This window comes from Hyla sarda, unplaced genomic scaffold, assembly GCF_029499605.1.
Source record: "Hyla sarda isolate aHylSar1 unplaced genomic scaffold, aHylSar1.hap1 scaffold_850, whole genome shotgun sequence".
Classification (NCBI taxonomy): domain Eukaryota; kingdom Metazoa; phylum Chordata; class Amphibia; order Anura; family Hylidae; genus Hyla; species Hyla sarda.
In genome coordinates, this window is record NW_026610878.1 from 1 (window position 1) to 8,397 (window position 8,397).

An 8,397-nucleotide genomic window follows, 5' to 3' on the forward strand; every position below is an offset into this window, starting at 1 on the left:
AAAGGAGAAAAACGTAAAAAAACGTGAAAAAAAAGTAAGAGGAAGAGAAGGGAAAAAAAGGTGGAAATGGGTTTAAAAGTGATTTCGGCGGAGAAATATATATATATATATATATATATATATATATATATATATATACGCGCACACACACACATATATATAAACGTATTCTCCGTTGAGATATTGCAGCCGCTGCTGTGTCCAGGCCCAGGAGCCTTAGCACTGTGCTGTGATGTCACTCAATACCACTGACATCACTAGGTGTAAACAACATCTCTCCTTTGCTGTGTATGTGACTATGGAGCTGTTTGGTGATGTCGTCTATTATGGCCTTCATAGAAGCAACAGGAGATTGTTGCATCCATCTAGAACCCTCAGAACTACAGTGCTATGATGTCACTCACTTCCACAGGCCTTGCAGAGTGTAAACAACAACAACCCAGCTTTGTCGTGTATGTAACCATAGGGATTGTGATGTCACCTAGAACCTTCACAGCAGCGACAGCTTTATGAGGAGCATCAGCACTGCTCTGCCTGAGCAGAACCATCACCGCCATAGGTTGTCAAATAACCCGGATTTAACCCACACAGGTAAGTCCAATGGGGTGCAGGCATGTCCTCTATGCTTACAGCTTCCCGTGGGTGTTGGTTTGATACCGTTTGGGGACAGCCAAGGAGGCATCTGCAGGCAACAAAGGTAGGTGTGTGCTTGTGTGTGTGTTTCCTATGCAGATCCTAAGCCCAGTGTCACATGCAAGTAGGAGGAGTAAGAAGGGTTCCTGGCAAATCCGGGTTATGGATTGCATTTAAAAAGGCCCCGTGGGAGTGCAATGGGCCCCTGTCTTGCTGCTTAGCAATAATGGTATGGGTTTAGGTTCTGCTGTGTGTACTGGTGGTTGACTGCCCCCCAGCCCAGAGTGTGCATGGAAAATTGTCTGGCAGCCTCCCTGACAGCAAGCAGTGATAGTGCCCATGAAGGGGACCTTGTTGGGCCCGCCCCTTTCACGGTTATCGCTTCTCGGCCTTTTGGCTAAGATCAAGTGTAGTATCTGTTCTTATCAGTTTAATATCTGATACGTCCCCTATCTGGGGACCATATATTAAATGGATTTTTGAGAACGGGGGCCGATTTCGAAGCTTGCTTCCGTCGCCCTATGCATTGACCCGATATGGCAGTATCTTCGGGTACAGTGCACCACCCCCTTACAGGGTTAAAAAGAAAGATTCCTACTTTCATTGCTACCTGCTTGCTGGCTAGCCAGCTAGCCAGCCCTGTGGGCCTTGCTGCTGCTGCTGCTGCTGCTGCAGCCAAAAAACAAAAGGTGGTGCTGCTGCTGCTTCTGCTGCTTCTGCTTGTGTCTGGCCGCTGTTGGAGCGTCCAGGCACAGGACTTCTGCTGCTGCTGACTAAATGGCCTCCTTAATTGGATCATTTGAGTAGCCAGCACACCTGTGCAGGTAGGGCATGACATGATAGGCAGCTGCCTTGATAGCGGGTGGGTGCTGAATGTTCCTAATTGACAAAATAAGATTAATGCTTATGAAGAAATATAAAATCTCATCCCTTCCCCAATATCGCGCCACACCCCTACCCCTTAATTCCCTGGTTGAACTTGATGGACATATGTCTTTTTTCGACCGTACTAACTATGTAACTATGTAACATAACATGGGGGGGTCTCCTGGCTGTTCACACAGGTGTGTCATTGCTGTACATTGACCATGCATTGCTTCTGTGGTATTGCAAAGGCAAAGACAAATGCTTCCAGCCATCCATTGCACTAATGGATTGGTCATCAGCTGGCTGTCTATGTCCCGCATCAATATAGACCAAAGTACAGAGGGTTAGGCTATGCTATAGTGCACCTACCTGATGCATCAGAAGGTGCGAGGCCCTTGCTAAATTCTGTGCACAGACTTTGAGATCTATGCTTTAGACTGTATCTAAACCTGCTCCAACATGGACTGACATTCTGGCCTACTTTCAGCCGATGCGACTTGTCTGTCGCTGAACAGTCGCTTTTTATGTATTCAGCACCTATGTATAATGTTGTAAAAATGCTCTAGAAGCTAAAGTCGCAGAAATGTCACACATATTTGGCCTGCAACTTTCTGTGCGACAAATTCAGACAGGAAAAATCAGTATAAATCCTTAGAAAATTATCCCCCAGTGTCTCCATCTGCTGGCGGTATTGAATAAGCATTGCTGCACTGATGGGGTATGCATTAGACGAAAAAAAAGAAGAAAAAGAAGAATAATACGCCCAGAAAAGAGGCGAAAAGGAGAAAAACGTAAAAAAACGTGAAAAAAAAGTAAGAGGAAGAGAAGGGAAAAAAAGGTGGAAATGGGTTTAAAAGTGATTTCGGCGGAGAAATATATATATATATATATATATATATATATATATATATATATATATATATATACGCGCACACACACACATATATATAAACGTATTCTCCGTTGAGATATTGCAGCCGCTGCTGTGTCCAGGCCCAGGAGCCTTAGCACTGTGCTGTGATGTCACTCAATACCACTGACATCACTAGGTGTAAACAACATCTCTCCTTTGCTGTGTATGTGACTATGGAGCTGTTTGGTGATGTCGTCTATTATGGCCTTCATAGAAGCAACAGGAGATTGTTGCATCCATCTAGAACCCTCAGAACTACAGTGCTATGATGTCACTCACTTCCACAGGCCTTGCAGAGTGTAAACAACAACAACCCAGCTTTGTCGTGTATGTAACCATAGGGATTGTGATGTCACCTAGAACCTTCACAGCAGCGACAGCTTTATGAGGAGCATCAGCACTGCTCTGCCTGAGCAGAACCATCACCGCCATAGGTTGTCAAATAACCCGGATTTAACCCACACAGGTAAGTCCAATGGGGTGCAGGCATGTCCTCTATGCTTACAGCTTCCCGTGGGTGTTGGTTTGATACCGTTTGGGGACAGCCAAGGAGGCATCTGCAGGCAACAAAGGTAGGTGTGTGCTTGTGTGTGTGTTTCCTATGCAGATCCTAAGCCCAGTGTCACATGCAAGTAGGAGGAGTAAGAAGGGTTCCTGGCAAATCCGGGTTATGGATTGCATTTAAAAAGGCCCCGTGGGAGTGCAATGGGCCCCTGTCTTGCTGCTTAGCAATAATGGTATGGGTTTAGGTTCTGCTGTGTGTACTGGTGGTTGACTGCCCCCCAGCCCAGAGTGTGCATGGAAAATTGTCTGGCAGCCTCCCTGACAGCAAGCAGTGATAGTGCCCATGAAGGGGACCTTGTTGGGCCCGCCCCTTTCACGGTTATCGCTTCTCGGCCTTTTGGCTAAGATCAAGTGTAGTATCTGTTCTTATCAGTTTAATATCTGATACGTCCCCTATCTGGGGACCATATATTAAATGGATTTTTGAGAACGGGGGCCGATTTCGAAGCTTGCTTCCGTCGCCCTATGCATTGACCCGATATGGCAGTATCTTCGGGTACAGTGCACCACCCCCTTACAGGGTTAAAAAGAAAGATTCCTACTTTCATTGCTACCTGCTTGCTGGCTAGCCAGCTAGCCAGCCCTGTGGGCCTTGCTGCTGCTGCTGCTGCTGCTGCAGCCAAAAAACAAAAGGTGGTGCTGCTGCTGCTTCTGCTGCTTCTGCTTGTGTCTGGCCGCTGTTGGAGCGTCCAGGCACAGGACTTCTGCTGCTGCTGACTAAATGGCCTCCTTAATTGGATCATTTGAGTAGCCAGCACACCTGTGCAGGTAGGGCATGACATGATAGGCAGCTGCCTTGATAGCGGGTGGGTGCTGAATGTTCCTAATTGACAAAATAAGATTAATGCTTATGAAGAAATATAAAATCTCATCCCTTCCCCAATATCGCGCCACACCCCTACCCCTTAATTCCCTGGTTGAACTTGATGGACATATGTCTTTTTTCGACCGTACTAACTATGTAACTATGTAACATAACATGGGGGGGTCTCCTGGCTGTTCACACAGGTGTGTCATTGCTGTACATTGACCATGCATTGCTTCTGTGGTATTGCAAAGGCAAAGACAAATGCTTCCAGCCATCCATTGCACTAATGGATTGGTCATCAGCTGGCTGTCTATGTCCCGCATCAATATAGACCAAAGTACAGAGGGTTAGGCTATGCTATAGTGCACCTACCTGATGCATCAGAAGGTGCGAGGCCCTTGCTAAATTCTGTGCACAGACTTTGAGATCTATGCTTTAGACTGTATCTAAACCTGCTCCAACATGGACTGACATTCTGGCCTACTTTCAGCCGATGCGACTTGTCTGTCGCTGAACAGTCGCTTTTTATGTATTCAGCACCTATGTATAATGTTGTAAAAATGCTCTAGAAGCTAAAGTCGCAGAAATGTCACACATATTTGGCCTGCAACTTTCTGTGCGACAAATTCAGACAGGAAAAATCAGTATAAATCCTTAGAAAATTATCCCCCAGTGTCTCCATCTGCTGGCGGTATTGAATAAGCATTGCTGCACTGATGGGGTATGCATTAGACGAAAAAAAAGAAGAAAAAGAAGAATAATACGCCCAGAAAAGAGGCGAAAAGGAGAAAAACGTAAAAAAACGTGAAAAAAAAGTAAGAGGAAGAGAAGGGAAAAAAAGGTGGAAATGGGTTTAAAAGTGATTTCGGCGGAGAAATATATATATATATATATATATATATATATATATATATATATATATATACGCGCACACACACACATATATATAAACGTATTCTCCGTTGAGATATTGCAGCCGCTGCTGTGTCCAGGCCCAGGAGCCTTAGCACTGTGCTGTGATGTCACTCAATACCACTGACATCACTAGGTGTAAACAACATCTCTCCTTTGCTGTGTATGTGACTATGGAGCTGTTTGGTGATGTCGTCTATTATGGCCTTCATAGAAGCAACAGGAGATTGTTGCATCCATCTAGAACCCTCAGAACTACAGTGCTATGATGTCACTCACTTCCACAGGCCTTGCAGAGTGTAAACAACAACAACCCAGCTTTGTCGTGTATGTAACCATAGGGATTGTGATGTCACCTAGAACCTTCACAGCAGCGACAGCTTTATGAGGAGCATCAGCACTGCTCTGCCTGAGCAGAACCATCACCGCCATAGGTTGTCAAATAACCCGGATTTAACCCACACAGGTAAGTCCAATGGGGTGCAGGCATGTCCTCTATGCTTACAGCTTCCCGTGGGTGTTGGTTTGATACCGTTTGGGGACAGCCAAGGAGGCATCTGCAGGCAACAAAGGTAGGTGTGTGCTTGTGTGTGTGTTTCCTATGCAGATCCTAAGCCCAGTGTCACATGCAAGTAGGAGGAGTAAGAAGGGTTCCTGGCAAATCCGGGTTATGGATTGCATTTAAAAAGGCCCCGTGGGAGTGCAATGGGCCCCTGTCTTGCTGCTTAGCAATAATGGTATGGGTTTAGGTTCTGCTGTGTGTACTGGTGGTTGACTGCCCCCCAGCCCAGAGTGTGCATGGAAAATTGTCTGGCAGCCTCCCTGACAGCAAGCAGTGATAGTGCCCATGAAGGGGACCTTGTTGGGCCCGCCCCTTTCACGGTTATCGCTTCTCGGCCTTTTGGCTAAGATCAAGTGTAGTATCTGTTCTTATCAGTTTAATATCTGATACGTCCCCTATCTGGGGACCATATATTAAATGGATTTTTGAGAACGGGGGCCGATTTCGAAGCTTGCTTCCGTCGCCCTATGCATTGACCCGATATGGCAGTATCTTCGGGTACAGTGCACCACCCCCTTACAGGGTTAAAAAGAAAGATTCCTACTTTCATTGCTACCTGCTTGCTGGCTAGCCAGCTAGCCAGCCCTGTGGGCCTTGCTGCTGCTGCTGCTGCTGCTGCAGCCAAAAAACAAAAGGTGGTGCTGCTGCTGCTTCTGCTGCTTCTGCTTGTGTCTGGCCGCTGTTGGAGCGTCCAGGCACAGGACTTCTGCTGCTGCTGACTAAATGGCCTCCTTAATTGGATCATTTGAGTAGCCAGCACACCTGTGCAGGTAGGGCATGACATGATAGGCAGCTGCCTTGATAGCGGGTGGGTGCTGAATGTTCCTAATTGACAAAATAAGATTAATGCTTATGAAGAAATATAAAATCTCATCCCTTCCCCAATATCGCGCCACACCCCTACCCCTTAATTCCCTGGTTGAACTTGATGGACATATGTCTTTTTTCGACCGTACTAACTATGTAACTATGTAACATAACATGGGGGGGTCTCCTGGCTGTTCACACAGGTGTGTCATTGCTGTACATTGACCATGCATTGCTTCTGTGGTATTGCAAAGGCAAAGACAAATGCTTCCAGCCATCCATTGCACTAATGGATTGGTCATCAGCTGGCTGTCTATGTCCCGCATCAATATAGACCAAAGTACAGAGGGTTAGGCTATGCTATAGTGCACCTACCTGATGCATCAGAAGGTGCGAGGCCCTTGCTAAATTCTGTGCACAGACTTTGAGATCTATGCTTTAGACTGTATCTAAACCTGCTCCAACATGGACTGACATTCTGGCCTACTTTCAGCCGATGCGACTTGTCTGTCGCTGAACAGTCGCTTTTTATGTATTCAGCACCTATGTATAATGTTGTAAAAATGCTCTAGAAGCTAAAGTCGCAGAAATGTCACACATATTTGGCCTGCAACTTTCTGTGCGACAAATTCAGACAGGAAAAATCAGTATAAATCCTTAGAAAATTATCCCCCAGTGTCTCCATCTGCTGGCGGTATTGAATAAGCATTGCTGCACTGATGGGGTATGCATTAGACGAAAAAAAAGAAGAAAAAGAAGAATAATACGCCCAGAAAAGAGGCGAAAAGGAGAAAAACGTAAAAAAACGTGAAAAAAAAGTAAGAGGAAGAGAAGGGAAAAAAAGGTGGAAATGGGTTTAAAAGTGATTTCGGCGGAGAAATATATATATATATATATATATATATATATATATATATACGCGCACACACACACATATATATAAACGTATTCTCCGTTGAGATATTGCAGCCGCTGCTGTGTCCAGGCCCAGGAGCCTTAGCACTGTGCTGTGATGTCACTCAATACCACTGACATCACTAGGTGTAAACAACATCTCTCCTTTGCTGTGTATGTGACTATGGAGCTGTTTGGTGATGTCGTCTATTATGGCCTTCATAGAAGCAACAGGAGATTGTTGCATCCATCTAGAACCCTCAGAACTACAGTGCTATGATGTCACTCACTTCCACAGGCCTTGCAGAGTGTAAACAACAACAACCCAGCTTTGTCGTGTATGTAACCATAGGGATTGTGATGTCACCTAGAACCTTCACAGCAGCGACAGCTTTATGAGGAGCATCAGCACTGCTCTGCCTGAGCAGAACCATCACCGCCATAGGTTGTCAAATAACCCGGATTTAACCCACACAGGTAAGTCCAATGGGGTGCAGGCATGTCCTCTATGCTTACAGCTTCCCGTGGGTGTTGGTTTGATACCGTTTGGGGACAGCCAAGGAGGCATCTGCAGGCAACAAAGGTAGGTGTGTGCTTGTGTGTGTGTTTCCTATGCAGATCCTAAGCCCAGTGTCACATGCAAGTAGGAGGAGTAAGAAGGGTTCCTGGCAAATCCGGGTTATGGATTGCATTTAAAAAGGCCCCGTGGGAGTGCAATGGGCCCCTGTCTTGCTGCTTAGCAATAATGGTATGGGTTTAGGTTCTGCTGTGTGTACTGGTGGTTGACTGCCCCCCAGCCCAGAGTGTGCATGGAAAATTGTCTGGCAGCCTCCCTGACAGCAAGCAGTGATAGTGCCCATGAAGGGGACCTTGTTGGGCCCGCCCCTTTCACGGTTATCGCTTCTCGGCCTTTTGGCTAAGATCAAGTGTAGTATCTGTTCTTATCAGTTTAATATCTGATACGTCCCCTATCTGGGGACCATATATTAAATGGATTTTTGAGAACGGGGGCCGATTTCGAAGCTTGCTTCCGTCGCCCTATGCATTGACCCGATATGGCAGTATCTTCGGGTACAGTGCACCACCCCCTTACAGGGTTAAAAAGAAAGATTCCTACTTTCATTGCTACCTGCTTGCTGGCTAGCCAGCTAGCCAGCCCTGTGGGCCTTGCTGCTGCTGCTGCTGCTGCTGCAGCCAAAAAACAAAAGGTGGTGCTGCTGCTGCTTCTGCTGCTTCTGCTTGTGTCTGGCCGCTGTTGGAGCGTCCAGGCACAGGACTTCTGCTGCTGCTGACTAAATGGCCTCCTTAATTGGATCATTTGAGTAGCCAGCACACCTGTGCAGGTAGGGCATGACATGATAGGCAGCTGCCTTGATAGCGGGTGGGTGCTGAATGTTCCTAATTGACAAAATAAGATTAATGCTTATGAAGAAATAT

The 8,397-nt window shown here is 46.3% G+C and overlaps 4 non-coding genes across 4 annotated transcripts; all 4 read left to right on the top strand.

Moving 5' to 3' along the window:
* Positions 1-1,010: 1,010 nt before the first annotated feature.
* Positions 1,011-1,201, top strand: LOC130347723 (U2 spliceosomal RNA). Its single transcript, XR_008885600.1, has one exon. It is a non-coding gene; the product is annotated as a U2 spliceosomal RNA (small nuclear RNA).
* A 2,097-nt stretch (positions 1,202-3,298) lies between these two features.
* Positions 3,299-3,489, top strand: LOC130347750 (U2 spliceosomal RNA). The gene has a single exon (XR_008885624.1). It is a non-coding gene; the product is annotated as a U2 spliceosomal RNA (small nuclear RNA).
* Positions 3,490-5,582: 2,093 nt separating this feature from the next.
* On the top strand, positions 5,583-5,773 carry LOC130347763 (U2 spliceosomal RNA). Its single transcript, XR_008885635.1, has one exon. It is a non-coding gene; the product is annotated as a U2 spliceosomal RNA (small nuclear RNA).
* A 2,083-nt stretch (positions 5,774-7,856) lies between these two features.
* On the top strand, positions 7,857-8,047 carry LOC130347775 (U2 spliceosomal RNA). The gene has a single exon (XR_008885646.1). It is a non-coding gene; the product is annotated as a U2 spliceosomal RNA (small nuclear RNA).
* The last annotated feature ends 350 nt before the right edge of the window (positions 8,048-8,397 follow it).